General features: G+C 44.5%; 1 protein-coding gene across 8 annotated transcripts in view; it reads left to right on the top strand.

The window, feature by feature from the left end:
* The window catches only part of ASPH (aspartate beta-hydroxylase), a 1,438,894-nt gene that overhangs the window by 1,249,968 nt on the left and 173,404 nt on the right, over positions 1-15,522 (top strand). The window lies entirely within an intron of this gene.

The raw sequence follows: 15,522 nt of genomic DNA, 5'->3' as shown, positions 1-15,522 counted from the left end.
AACCAAATAAAAACAAATAAGAATAAATGAAATTTGTGGACTCTACCTACCTACTCACCTGAGTGGGGACAAGAAGTTTCTTTATATAAATTCCAGCACAAGCACCAATTGAGTAGAACCAGTGGCCTTGTACTACCTCAACAAGAGAGGAGGTGCAGGGTCACTACCACTTTGCAGAGAGGCAATGTGGCTCTGGTACCTGGCAATACAAGAAGGAATATCTCTATCAGCAGTTCACCTAGCGGAGATTAGAGCACAGCAGCTAATGCTCTGAGCAGGCAGAGCACAATCTCCCACGAGCGGGAACTAGCTCAGGACGTCCTTCAAGAGATCCTCACCCTTTGGGGAACCCCTCAAGTGGATCTCTTCGCGACCGGGGGCAACCGTAAGTGCGAACTGGATTGCTCCAGGGAATTTCCCACAAGAGGAGCTCTAGGCGATGCACTCGTAGTGGACTGGGAATTTCCACTCATGTACACCATTCCTCATGTGATCAGGAGGTTGAGAAAGTTCGGGAAACACATGATCCTAATTGCCCCAGATTGGGCAAGGAGGACGTGGTAGCCGGACCTTCTGGATATGTCTATTTGTCCTCCAATGTGTCTTCCACAAAGGGAGGACCTTCTCTTGCGAGAGGAGGGCTGGGTTCTCCATCCAGAGCTCAAAACACTCAACCTTCACGTTTGGTTTATGAAAGGCTGAACTATAAGGATTGGGACCTCCCGGATGACGTAATGGAGGTTTTGCTTTCGGCCAGAAGGCCAGCAACAGCGTCTCTGTACAATTGCCGTTGGAATACATTCTGCAACTGGCACAGAGAAAAGAATGTAGATCCCTTTCTATGTAAAACACCAGATGTTTTATCCTTTCTGCTATCTTTATCAATTTGGGGCTCCAGATTGGTACTATTAAAGACTAATTGGCGGTGATGTCCATCTTTAAGGTTTTGTCAGAGGAATGTTCCTACTTCAAAATTCCACTGGTGACACAATTTCTAAAGGGGCTCACCAATGTGTTCCCCCCATCTCCATTCCAGGTTGGGACCTTAATTTGGTTCTAAAATTCCTAATGTGTGCACCTTTTAAACCTCTGCAGTCATGTCCCTTAAGGTTGTTAACCTTTAAAACCATTTCATTGGTAGCTCTAACATCAGCCCGTAGAGTGAGCGAGTTGCTTGCACTTTCATCCAGGCCACCCTTTACTATCTTCCATAAGGATAGGATTGTTCTAAGGGTCAAACCTTCATTTTTACCCAAAATCATTTCTGACCTCCATACAGGACAGAACATTGTTCTACCTTCTTTCTATCCCCACCTCATCCTGGCAAGGAGGAGGCAAGATTACATAGGTCCCACCCTCCCAGAGCTTTAAGCTCTTATATATCTACAATGTTAAAACTACGTATTGATGACCAACATGTAATTGGATATATGGGTCATAAACTGGATCGATCAAGCTGTCTATAAGCAGACCTTCTCCTAAGTCAGACCTTCTGATAATTCTGGCCATTTCAGAATGTTATAGGTTGGCAGGAAAGGAACCTCCAGAAGGTTTAAGCGCCCATTCCACCAGGGGCATGGCTTCCTCTACAGCCCTTCAAAGGGACGTACCAATTAAAAACATTTTTGAAGCAGCAATGTGGTGGTCTATCCACACATTCAGAAAGCATTATTGCCTGGAATCTTCCCTCGGTCAGGATGATAACTTTGGTAAGGCATTTCTGCACTCGGTCCATGAAAATATATAACATCAAATTCTATTCCCTCCTCCAATTCAAATACTGCTGTAGGAGTCTGTCAAAATGAGGACTATGTGGGAAGACACAATCCATTCGAAGAAGGCATTTTTTTTATTTTTGAAAATCTTTATTCATTTTTACATTATAACAATAACAAAACAGTAATGTGTATAATCATGTGCTTTAGTATTCATTTCTGGTACTTCCCCCTTTTAACTTCTCAACTCCCCCCCTTAACTGCCTGTGTATAGTTCAGCATTTGGTCTATGTTACAATACACTCTCCTCTGCTCTTCCTTGTGTATCCTTAATATCGTCTTCGCCCTCATCTTGAAGAAACAGTGTCACCTTAAGGGCAATACATTGTAGAATGTCTTTTCCAAGTTCTTGTTTTTGTTCCCACAGAGCCTTCTCCTACACTCCTGTTTCTGCTGATGTCCATTTCCTCAGGTCTTCCCACCATTTATCAATACTTGGTTCCTTAGTGTCTTTCCACATCATGGCTATACTGTGTTTGGCAAGTATATAAATTAGGTCTTTTATCTTGTTCATTGGTTTATTCTTTGTGCTTTTCTTAAAGAGGCCTAGCATACATGCTCCTGGGGATTTAATATCAAGATTAATGCCTCCTTGGGCAACCTTATTTTCCACCATACTCCAAAATACCTGTACAACAGGGCATTCCCAAAACATATGTATCAAGCCAGCATTCTCTTCCTTGCATTTGGGACATTCCTGCCTTCCCGCCCCCTTGAATTTTGCAATTGCAGAAGGCGTAAGATATGCCCTTTGAGTAATGTAGAGTTGAATTAATTGTAGTCTGGTGTTTCTACAGACCTTTTTATGATATAGAACTATACTGTGCCATTATTTGCCTTCGACCACTTTCCCCAATTCTCTTTCCCAGCGTCCCCTGCACTTCATTTCGACGCCCGAGGTGCAATCTATCACTGCCTTGTAAATTCTGGAAATAGCGTGCCCTCGCTCTGATATGTTTATCAGTGTCTCTGCCTTCACAACCTATTGACTCTTCCATGATAGCTTGCCACCTGCCCTTTATTGCACTTGTCACAGTCCTATGTAACAGGAATTGACCCTTAGGTATACCCGTAACATCTTGTAGTTTTGTGAATTCCATCAGCCCATTTTCGTTTCACAGGTCTCCTATCATCGCTATGCCGCAGGACTCCCACTGTGCTCGCACTCTTGCCCTATATCCATGTGTATCTGCCATTACCGCCACTACAGGTGTCTGTGGTGAGATTGGGTCTTCGAGTCCCATGGTTCTGCAGGTCCTACGCCATATCTGGATACCCAACTTCACTAAATAAGGGTGGCTATGCTGTTCTGTAGAGGGAGTCCAGATCAAGTCTCTGAGATATAGGGCCTCATTACACGGAAGGCGGTAACCATGGCGCTATCAGCGCCATGGATGCCACCAGTAATTTACTGATCCCGCCATGGTGAATGGCGGAATTACCGCCCCATTCCAAGGTTGGCAGGGCCGTAATTCCCCATTCACCATTGGCCATTCCCATTGAACCCCAATAGGCGGCAATTATGGTACCGCAAATTGTGGTACCATAATTGCCTCCAAGGTCCCTTTGCGGGTCCCGTCCTTAGCGGCTGGTAAAACCAGCCGTTAAGGTAGGGACCAGCAAAGGTACCTCATAGTAGGGCGGTAAGGGATTACCGGCACCGGTGCCCTTACCGGTACCAGTAATCCCTTACCGCCATTTGTGTAATGAGGCCCATAGTCTTTTTATCGCCGGAAGCAGGAGAGTAGTCTCTCGTGGGATCATCTGCCATCCATTGCACTATGTATTGCAACTGGCGTGCCAGGAAATACTACTCAAAATTTGGTATGTTCAATCCCCCTTGCACGTATGGCCTTTGCAATACATTTAGTGCAACTCTTTGCCTCCCTCCTTGCCATAGGACGCCCCTGCATATTTTGTCTAGTTCTAGAAAGAATGTTTTGGGAATGTTATACGTGACATTCCCAAAACAATGCATAAGCCTTGGTAGTGCCACCATTTTTAATAATGCCGCTCTTCCTGCCATTGACTGAGGTAGCTTGCCCCAAAACTCCATTGATTTAACAAAGCCTTCTTTAGCCTGTGTTCGGGAGAATTCTCAGAAATGTGCTAATTCCTTTCTACCTTAGAGACCCCCAGCACTTTTGCTGGACTCTAGGACTTTTAATTTTTAACCTGGAAAAGAGTGAGACCTTTTTCCCACTCTCTCATTTATTTTTCTTGTGATTTTAACTGTTTCTTTTGGTTTTTAGAGTCCGACAAACTCCATATGCATCTTTTTGCATTGTGTCACACAGCGGCACAGGGAAGTCTTTCAGATTTTCCAAGGTTTAAATACCTTTTTCTTGGATACCTACTGTTTCCAAGAACATTGAAGTGAAATTGACTTTACTGTACATTGTAACTTTCTAGACCCAGCACACACTATCTTACAATAGGGTGCTGGAGTGGTTACTTAGTAGCCCCTTTGTCTAACTTCTCATGTAACATTTTTTATGTTATCCTTTACACAATTAATGGCTGGTGGCAATGGTTACTTTTTACTACTGTGTCGTGTCTTTACCGCAGGCTGCGTTCGCAGCCACAGTAAAGCACCCATGGGTGCCATTTTTTGTCAAAATGGACAATCTTCTTTTTTTGCCATTTCTTGTTATTTTGGTCCTTCTTGAGATTTACTTTGCACGCCAAACCAGGTTTGGCCCCTTTGTTAATTTTGTCTTTGGCAGGCTTCATGAGTGAAACCCACCTCTGGCTCCAGAGTGTCTGGTGGGGGTGGGAAGTGAGGGAGGTGCCCGAAACTCCCTTTGCTTAGTCTCCTAGGAGACAGGAATGCACTCTTTGTTGATTGGCCAGATGGCTGTCCGGCAAAGACAGCCACCCTGCTGGGTGACTGACGGCTAGGCTGAAATGAATGGGAGAAACCTGAATAAAAGGCAAGGCTTTTTGGCTTGGCAGGCAGAGTCGACCACTGGACGAAGAAATCCGAAGTAAAACTTGAAGAGGGCTCCTGCTGCAACTCCTGGACCGTTGGTTTGCCCGGTGAAGCCTTGCTGCTGTGCTGAACCCCCAAGTTCGCCTTGACAAAGAAGCTCTGCAAAGACGACTTCACCCCTTTAGTTGGTGGGACCTCTGGGGTACATTTATCTGCCCAGCAGAACTCCCCTACATCACCAAACTGCATTTTTCAGCAGTACCGGCAGAATGGCTGCGCTGGCTCTATTGAGCACCATTGCATTGCACCAGAAACTGCGTTTTGCAGTCACCGAAATAATGGCTGTTCTGTCTTTGCCAAGCACTTATGGGGTGAGATGGAACATGCAACACCTCGAGAAAGGCTTCCCGTGTTTTCTTTATGTGCACCAAAGAATTGAATTGAAAAGCAGCTGCTTTTTCGCCTTGACAGGATCTGCCTCCCTTGAAGTGGACCAGCCCCCAGGGCATATGAATAGGCAAGGGTGGTGGATCTCGCGCCCTTGTCAGACTCTAGCAGTGCTCCAGCCTTGTACAATGGATTTCTGGGACACATCGGTGACACTTTTTAGCAGCACCCCCACCCCTCAACTCAAACTGGGGAGCTTCAAAGGCAACTCCAGAGCAACATTGGATTCAGGCTGGCTAAAGCCTGACATTTAGCTGGAGTTTGAGAAGTATGCCCTTATTTGGAAGACATTGCTGGCCCATTTGGGGCAAAAGACTGTTCTGAATTAATAAACTTTAAGGCGTTTATTTCTGCAAACAGAAAACGCAGTAATACAACAGTTTACCAGTTTAAATGTAATTTTGGTTGCATTAAACCAAGACTTTGTAGCTTTCCCTAGCATGTTGGAGACACAAACGGCAGAAAAATGTAAATCATGGGGAAAGTATACATGGTATAACTTTGAAATTTAATGCAAACATGCTTTATAATAGGTACACATATCTAAAATTGTAGAAGTTTACGTGAAGCGATTCCCACTAGAAATGGTGAAAGATTATTAGAACGGCAAAACGATATCGTACAAATGTGGGAATTGGAATGACATTTTCAGTGTAAAATCTGGAATCTGCCTATGTGATTTTCAAAAGTGCTAGAACTGTAAAAATATGCAATTTACATCATAACTGATTTTGGATAAAAGAACTGTGGGAGGGCCATGGGCCTTGTAAGCACACCCCATAAAAGGGATGTCATGTCCCTGAAGTCCAACCGGCTGACAGGAAGGAGGTAACAGTAACCCCTGACAAATCCAGTTGTTAGAGACATGTCAAGCCAAAGGTCTGCCCACATAGTAAATCCTGGGATGTCATAAAAGGTGGAAGCTCACAGAGACAAAGGACACTATCTTCTGAATTTTCCGGCTCCTGCATATCCAGATATTCCATATTCACTCTGCAAGATTCCAGAATCCACTGCCAGGCAAGAGAATATCTGACCCTATCCAGGCAGGAATACTGATCCAGAAAACCCCCACTAAAAATCCCAATAACTCAGGGAGAAAGGAGAAAGGTGGCTCAATCCTCATTGGGATTACCCATTACTACCTGCTTGCCCTGCTACCCGCTTTATCCAGCTGAGGTGCTGCTGTGCCGTGACCAGACCTTTGCCCAGCTGTTTTCTTCTAGGAGAGCCTGGCGCTGTGAGCAGTGACCAGATATTGCCTTGGTGTCCAGAAACCCGGTGCGCTGTCTTCTAGGAGAGACTGCCGTCGTGACCACTGACCTGATATTACCTTGTTGTCCAGATACCCTGTTCGCTGTCCAAAATACCCCATTCGAGTGCTTGTTGCGAGTATTTCCCTTCCCCAACAACCACAGACTGCTTCCTTTGGACTGTTACCTTGTATTAGGTCCAATCCCATAGAAATCCCATAAACTGTCTTAGCAGAAATCCTTAAAATTGTTAGAATCTTCTGTGCATCCTGTCCTTGATCTCCAAGTGTTAGCGCCATTATTATTGACTCAATTCTGTCCTTGTATAAGTCCTTAGTACTTTTTTGATTAAATACATTAATTCTCCCTAAAAGAAGCACACAGCGTGAAGGGATTAAAACTGCAGCTTAACCTTTCTATTCACAGGTGGCGTTTCTCTTTTTTAGCCACTAAAATCTAGTTTAAGTGAAACTTGTCCTTTCCTTTCCAAACCGATTTTCTCTGTAACTGCTTTTATTTTTAAAACCGAATTTCCTTTCCCATTGAGAATCTCATCCTGTCATTAATTTAGAGTCACTCTTTCACATTCTTATTATTCCTATGATGTGTATCTTTTGCTTAGCATAAAAACCGCATTCCGATTTTGTCTATACAGTCAGTTTTTCAAACCGTTTTGACATTTAAACCCGTGAAAGTAAGCAAATGCGATTTCTATGTGTGTGATTTGGCTGCACTGTGTTTTCACTTCCAAGTCGATTTTCTAAAATGTATGCCCGTTGTTGGTACATCACTTTGTAGTTTGCTAGTGTTCTTACATCCCTGATACTTCTATAACTCATCTTTACCTCATTCATTCAACTGCACATGTAAATTAAATATTTAGCAATTCCGAGTGCTATTTTGTGCAGTTGCAAGGGTCCTTAGATGCCTCCCATTTAGTGGGGGAAGGTCAGATTTCACTTCTGTTTGCTGCCTTGTATACCTGACTCCTTGCTACCCACATAACATTAGGATAATAGGGCTTTGAGGGAGTATTGCAGGGGGAAATCGTAACTGGGGTGCTAACTACCCGAAAAGTAATATTGCTCCCCCTCATTTGTGCTTTATGTATGTTATATTTGAAGGTCAAACTAAGTGTATTCTATCATTTTACAGTTTTATCATCACCCCACTAGTGATTGCTGCCCAATATTAAATGTGTGTGAATTTGTTTGGGTTTTCAAAATAAATAAATATATCACTATCCACCGGCGTGGTTCATGGTCCATTGTGGCCCGGGGTATTTGTAACAGGGGGTGTGAGACGGGTTGGGTGCCATCTCAATCTGAATCCTTAGTAAAATAAAGTAAAAGTGTTTTAATTGTGTGCTGCAGCTTAGGCCAGTATCAAGAGTCCTGGTCTGGTGTGTGTCGCCCCATTAAAATCTTTAACAGACCAATCAAGTAAGCTACCTGGACATCCTTCTCGGAGCTCGTTGAATTTCCACTGCAGTTGCTGCTTGAACCGAGTAGCCAGCGAGAGGAACACCAGTTTGTGTGCATTGCTTTTAAGTTGGCCAAGAGCTCCAGGAAGATCCTCCGGACTCCCAGAAAGCAGGACTGACCTAGCCTGTGCCCCCTCAACAGAGTGTGGGACCCCAGAAGCAAGGAAGGTCCATCTCGACAGCCAGGAACCACAGTGTTGTTATTTGCGGTAGTCGCAAGAAGCTGAAACATCGAAGTGCCTCTTGTTTGAAAGTTTGCCGGTTGCGGTCGGTGACCGTCCCGTTGTGGTGCAGGAGTCCCTAGAAGTCCTCCCTCGTGCCCTCACGACTGAGGCCCAGGAACAACAGGCTCTGCAGAGTTGCACAGGAACAGAGTTCATCAGCTGCATCTTTTCTTCAAACCAATGGTACTGTAAAGTCAGAGAGAACTTATCTCTCACTGTAGATTTGCTTGCTCTTCTACTTCACAAGTCTCCCGGCTTGTGACCCTACATTTGATTCTTCTTTCTTCATCAAAGACTTCTAAAAACATTGCGCAAAGACTTTTACTCACCTTCACGAAGTACTTCAGTTTCATAGACTTTTGCCCATTGACATTGGCTTAGTCTGGTTCCCTGAAAGACTCTTCTCTTCTCTGTCATTGTGTTGCACCTATCATTCCAGGAAGGGGTTAAACTGCTCTGCATTGGGGGGTACACAAGTATTTGCCTGCTTTAAAAGAATATTTGAGATCTCTTGTTTGTTCTGCTAAAACCTTTCTTTGTACACACTCTCTGCCTACTCCAGATGTAACAGTACTATATTAATGTCCATAAGTGTCCTAATTATTTAAGTCATCTGAGGATGTAGGAATTGTCTGTGGGTCATCCGCAATGGGAAGTTATTTAATCTGATAAACCAAGAGTGTGGAGCTTTGAAGTCTATTTGAGTGTTGCTTTTATATTGCTCCCTTCTGAAGAAGGCTTATTTAAATGACTGGTAAATAAATTAATAATTGTTTTATCAAGAAAGCTTGAGTATCAGTGTTTATTTGAATACTTGTCACCGTGAATCTCTCTGTAACTGCATTACTGCTCACATTGACCCCTCTTGAGATAAGCATGGCTGCTAGGCCACACTACCAACCTTTGTAGTTCAGACTTATACCAAAGGTTTGGTCCCTATTGCCAGGCGGCTAAGGTTGTTGTAGTGCACCCTAAGGGTACTGCCCCAAATCTTTACCTAACAGCCTGTATTGTATTGAATTCAAGTTCCAGCTTGGGATCATGATATATGTTCAGCCCCAGGTATATAAAGGAGTTCTTACTCCAGGGCAGGGGAAGGGCAGGTAGTTCTCCTTCGACTAGAGTCGCCGTCTTTGCTAGCTGAAATAGATATTTGTATTTGTATTTAGTTTATTTATAAAGCGCAGCCAGGCCCAAGCGCAACCGGGCGCATAGTCTTGCATACACAGTTACAGTACATCACAATAAGGGTCAATGACAAGAGGTTCAGACTCCCCCAGTTTACAAGTACGGGGGAGCAGAATTCTCGTAGAAGAATCAAGCATACAATAGTTTACAGGCCGAGGCAATAAGGATGAGCAGGTATCTGTACCAGATATGTAGCCATAATCAATAAAGTGATCCGGTAAATAGGAGACATGTACAAGAAAGCAGGGCGACCCTACGGTGGGCCTGGTCTTGTGTGAAGTGCTTCGTGCATTCTGCGTGAGCACCCAGGATTTAGTTTTCTTCTTGAAGATATGGAAAGAAGGCTCAATTCTGATGGGAACAGGCAGGGAGTTCCAAAGCTTTGAGGCTAGGACAGGGAAACTCACAACTCCAGCTTTTTGGAGTTTAAATCTAGACAAGATGAGGTTGTGAATTTGTGGAATTCTGGTAGGACGTGTGGAGGTATGAGGAGTGAGGGGGGTGGAGAGGTATGGTGGGGCTTTGTTGTCCAGGCATTTATGAGTCAATGCTAGTGTTTTCAAGGCTATTCTTTGTTTTACTGGGAGCCAGTGAAGATCTGATCGGACGTTGGAAATATGGGAACGCCTAGGGATGTTGAGAGCCGCCCTGATGGCATTATTCTGGATTGTTTGTAGTTTGTTGAGGTTGGACTGACTAGTCCCCAGGTAGAGGGCACTACAGTAGTCGATCTTCGACATAATGAGTGTTCTTGCCAAGGTAATGCAGTTTTGTGGGTTCAGAAAAGGTCTGCAGGCCATGATGAGTTTGCAGGTATAGGCCGAAGCCGACCTTACTGCATTTGTTTGTCTGTTCAGTGAGAGAGCAGAGTCCAGATATACGCCTAGAGTTTTGGTGTCCTTAGAGACCTTAATATCATTGCCATCGATGTTGAAGGACTTGAAGGCTTGGTCTAGTTTATTGAGGCATTGAGGTGAGCCTAGTAATAGGAGCTGTCTTGTCATCATTGAGACATAGTTTGTGTTGTGCCATCCAGGCCTGAATAACCAGGTAGACGTCATTCAAGGATTTGGTATCAGCTGTGTGGTCACCAGTGATAGGAATGAGTATCTGGGTGTCATCCGCATAGTTAGTGTAGGAGACACCCCGATAATCAAGCACATCGAAGAGGGGTTTGGTGAACACGTTATAAAGCGTAGGCGATACACAAGAACCTTGTGGGACACCACAGTGTATTGGAGAGGGGTCCGCGGAGGCTGTGGAAGAGAAGACCCTCATGAATCTGTTACTTAGGAAGGAGTGGATTCACGCATTAGTGGAGTCCGAAAACTGGGCCGCGGATTTAAGATGTTGGCAGAGTATTTGGTGGTTGACCAGATGAAATGCCGCAGAGAGATCAAGAAGTAGGAGTAAAGCTAGCTTCCCATTATCTTTTAGAGTCGCCATTTGGGTTTTCAGATCGATCAAGGCTGTTTCAGTTCCGTGTTTAGGGCGGAAGCCGGATTGTCTTAGCCCAAGGAGGTTGTTGGATTCAAGATATTCTTGGATCTGTAGATAGGCTGCGCAATCAAGAATCTTGAGCAGAAAAGGGACCGTGGTGATAGGTCTAAAGTTAGTCGGTATGTTAGGGTCCAGGGATGGTTTTTTCAGTAGTGGCATCACCCAGGCATCCTGTTTTGAATGAGGGGTTTATGAAGGCTGTGATGAAGGGGGCTAGGTCGTGAGAGCCTTCCTTGAATATAGGGGCTGGACAAGGCTCACCTTGACAGTTGGATGGCTTGAGGTTATTTATGATTGCTTCTACTTCCGGAATAGTAAGAGGGGAGAAGGCGAACGGTTGACAGGTAACAGACATGGGAATGGTCAGAGGTTGGTCAGACTGTAGGGAGTTTTGTTTACCTCTAATTTCAGATTGGAGGGATGCAATTTTTCCCAGAAGTGCTGTCTGTATGTTGGTACACCAGTTACTGTCTTTGGTGGAGGAGTCAGGAGGTAACGCAGGAGTCTCGAGTTCCTTGAGGCTTTTGAATAATTCCTTAGAATTGGATTGTGCTGACAAGATGCGATTGTTATAGGACTCTTTTTTTGGCCTGGAGTATGGCTTCTTTGTAGTTGAGAGTAGCTATGAAGAGGGCCTCGGACGGGTGACTTTTCCAGCGTGATTCTGTGCTACGTTTCTCTTTACGAAGCACTCTAAGCTGTGGTGTGAACGACGAGTTAAGGTGCGCGCGCTACTTGGGTCTCCTGAGTTTGAGCGAGGCGATAGAGTTTATAGCTGAGAGCACCGCCTGGTTATAGATGTTGGCTAAGGTGGTAGGGTCCGAACAAGGATCAATGACATTGTTGAGGGTGGGAAGGATGAGGGGGATTAGTTTTTCAGAAGTTATGTCCTTTTTGTTTCTCCTAACCATAGTGGCGTATAACCAGTCCCAGTGAACGGAATCAAACGCCTTAGTCGCTTCTAATGAAGCTACCATACATTTTTTTTTATCAGCAATATTCCTTCCTGCGACATATCCCGTCTGGTCCTTGTTGACCAGTTTAGGTATTACTTTCCTAAATGTATTTGCCAAGATTGCCGTGAGAATCTTACTATCCTGCTTCAATGGAGACAATGGTCTGAAGGAACCACAGTCTGAGTCTACCTTGTTTGTTTTAAGTAGCAGAATTATCATAGCTTTCCTCATACTATCTGGTAGTATTCCTGCTTCATATGCTTTGTTGTGCACCTTGGCTAGGAGTGGCGCCAATGTGTCTGCATAAGCCATGTAAAATTCTCCCGGCAGCCTGCCTGTGCCTGGGGTCTTCCCCAAGGGCAATGTTCTTATAGTGGCTAAGACTCCTTCTGGGTTATAGGCTCTTCTAGTATATGTGATTGCTGTTCGTTTAGACATGGCGGGGTAATGAGACCCAAAGCATCTTGTAGTTCGCACTCTCTCACAATTTGGGGGTCGGTGTATAACTTCTTATAATATTCTGAAAAGACTTTATTGATGCCTACCTGCGTATTTACCACTTTCTGTCATGCAATTAGGATGGAACATATTGGGGATCTTTTGTTCCTGTTTTTATACAGCCAGGCATGCATTCGGCCTGGTTTATCTCCTTGTGCATGACTTCTTTCTAGCTATTTTAAGTGATTGAATTTTCCAAGCCTATCCCATTGTTAAACATGCCTGCCTCAGCCTAATTTCTTCCTTCACATGCTCCTCTTCTACATACGCCTGCCTCTCCAATTCCAATAATTTCTGTTCTATACCTTTAAGGTCGTTTGTGATCGTTCTCTGGAACCCCCACTCCCCTGATGCAGCTATCATCGCACATCTGATCACTACCTTGTATGTTTCCCAAACCGTGCCCACTTGTTGTACACTTCCCTCATTTACTTCTATAAAATCAACCGTGATCTTTCTGATATGTTCATTAAACATCTTGTCTAGCAGTGATTCACTTCACAATCTCCAGGTAGGTATGGGCGGCCTTGGGGCAGATATCCTCCATTTTGTTAAAAGGGGGGTGTGGTCCGACAGGACCCTAGCTAGGTAATCAGCCTCAGTAAATTCCATTACATGTTCTTCCCCTGTAAACAAATAATCGAGTCATGTGTAAACTTTGTGTGGGGCTGAATAATGGGAATATTCTCTGCTGTCCCCATGCAGTGTCCTCCATATGTATTTCAGCTGAAAATGTTTCAGGAGCATACTCAGGGCTTTAGCTGGAGTGGGCAGCCTTTTGTGTTTTGAGTCAGAACTGTCTATTGTGGGATATTGGATACAATTGAAATCTCCGCCCCATATCACTACTCCATTTCTGTAGGGACCTAGACTCGAATTTAACGACCTGAAGAAGACAGTGGCACCATAATTGGGTGCGTAGGTGTTCACTATATACATATCCTGGTTCTCTAGCATGCCCTGTATCATAGCCATTCTGCTCTCGTCATCAGTCCTGGTGTTTAGTACTTTGAGTGGTACAGCCGGATCTACCCAAATAAGGACCCCTCTTGCGTATGATGAGTATGTGGAACCCACAGCACCCCTCCCCATGCGCTAGCAAGCTTCTTTTGTTTCTGTGCATCCAAGTGCCTTTCTTGTAATAACGCAATCCCCACTTTATTCTGGCTTAAATACATGATCACCCTTTGGCGTTTAAAATAGTTATTAAGCCCACAGATATTCCATGTGATTATTTTTACTGTTTCAGCCATTGTATCTCAATTTCAAGGGTTCAGTTAGGGCATTAAAACTGCTCTGAGCTTTGGCTGGGATCGTGTGCAGCGTACCTTCAACTATACCAGGATTCCCTCCTTTATATAACCGCCCCCAACTAACAAAAAAAATACTTTAACTTTAACTGTGCAGACATGCGAGGCATGCTAAGACTTCCCCTCCATTTGACCTAGTCGGTAGACTAGACTCCTGGTGCCCTTGAAACTATCTATTGTGGGAATAGTGGTTCTGCGTGTTGCGTTCCCTCTAATGGGCATCTGTGGCTGCACTGTTATGCTCCTGTTACGTCTTTAGTCAACACAGCAGCACCTATTTTCTTTAGTGGTGACCATCATTGTTCCAGTTTAAATCTTGTCGCCTTTTTTGTGTGCTATGTCTTTTACATAATGAGTTTCACCCTATGGGTCTTCCTGGCATTATCCATCTTATGTCGATATTTGTTGTCCTCACTCTGCAGCCTCCGGGATTTGCGCACTATCCATCCAGTCCTGCGCTTCTGATGGTGTGCCATTGTGTATTACCTTCAATTTCGCTGGCTATATCAACATATACTTTAGACCCGCTTTTTTGAGTCTAGCTTTTGTTATGATGTATTGGGTCCTTTTATTTTGCACCTGGAAGGTGTAATCGGGGAATACTGATATCCTTGCCGAGGCTTTTTATATTGTGCCTCCAGTCCTGGAAAAGGTGTGAATTGTTTCCCTATCCTTGTAATTTAGGACTTTAGCAATTATAGGTCTGGGCGGAGTGCCTGGTGGTAGTCCCCTGGTGAGGGAACAGTGCGCCTGCTTGATCGAGAACCGCTGTGTCAGTTCACCTGCTCCTATTTCCTGCAGTAGCACGTTTTCGACATATGTGGTGGGGTCTGACCCTTCCATTCCTTTGGGCAGTCCCACTATCCTGATATTGTTTCGACGTGCATGTCCCTCCTTGTCCTCAGCTCGGTCTTCCAGCAGTTTTACTTTCTGTAGCAGGTTATCGACATCTCTAGATGTTTGCACTCTAGCAGCAGTATTTTCTCTAACTTGTTGTTCTAATTTGCTTGTGCGTTCTGCTACAATAGTCCAATGTCTATTCCCACTGCAACAATTTTAGCTTCCAGTGTCGCCTGTAGTGCTGCAATTGCCTTCAAGATCTGTTGATTCCCTGAATCCGGTGTCTCCTTAGAGGGCATTGCGAGTTCTGTATCTTTATCTCTACTGTCAGTATCGAGTTGGTGTGCATGGCCTTTTGTAAATGTTTCCATAGTGGTCTGTGTATTTCTTGATTTATTTCCTTTGGTTGTCATCTTCTCGCCTTCTGCCATATCCGGGCCTCCCATGTTTATCCTCTTTCAGCAGGGTCTTTACTTCCCTTGTGGTCACCTAGCCTAGGTCCCTTGCCTTACTCAGGGGCAGTTACGTGCTTGTCTTTGTGTTGTTCAGGTCTACCTCTGGTGCAGGCCTTGACTTCGTTCCGTCAGTGTTTAGTTTCCTTTTTCTTGGTATGCTATACCTGGGGCCCCTAGGCATGGTGCTTGATATTATCTGCCATGCAATGGGATCCAGAGAACTCTCCCTCTTTGCCGTCAGTGAGCTATTTCTATGGCCCGGCTTTGTAGTCTACCGCTCTCTGCTCCTTATTTTATAACTGACATAGTGTTAGTTGTGTGCCTTCTCTTGCTTGCACCAACGTCCCATACGTCCTTCCCTATGGTCGTATGCTTTGCCCTCTCAATGGTCACTGTTTTGCTTCAGACATGGGCTTCTGTCCTTATTGTATATCCTGTGTTCTTTATTGCGTTGGCAACAGGTGCACTGTGTGCCCTGCTGCGTATGGTGAACTTTTTGCATACAGTAGTCGCACTTTATTAGCTATTCCAAGTTAGGTCCAACGTTGTGATTATTAATTGACCCTGTATGTGCCTTAAGTAACTTAACATCCTACCCCTCAGTAGAATATTCTGTGCTATTGCATCTTCCATTCTATCAAGGCTGAGTGCTGTCACTCTT

This window comes from Ambystoma mexicanum, chromosome 5q (assembly GCF_040938575.1).
Source record: "Ambystoma mexicanum isolate Mex_15411 chromosome 5q, UKY_AmexF1_1, whole genome shotgun sequence".
In the NCBI taxonomy this organism is placed as follows: domain Eukaryota; kingdom Metazoa; phylum Chordata; class Amphibia; order Caudata; family Ambystomatidae; genus Ambystoma; species Ambystoma mexicanum.
The sequence above is the reverse complement of the archived record's forward strand: the minus strand, read 5'-3'. Positions and strand labels throughout refer to the sequence as shown.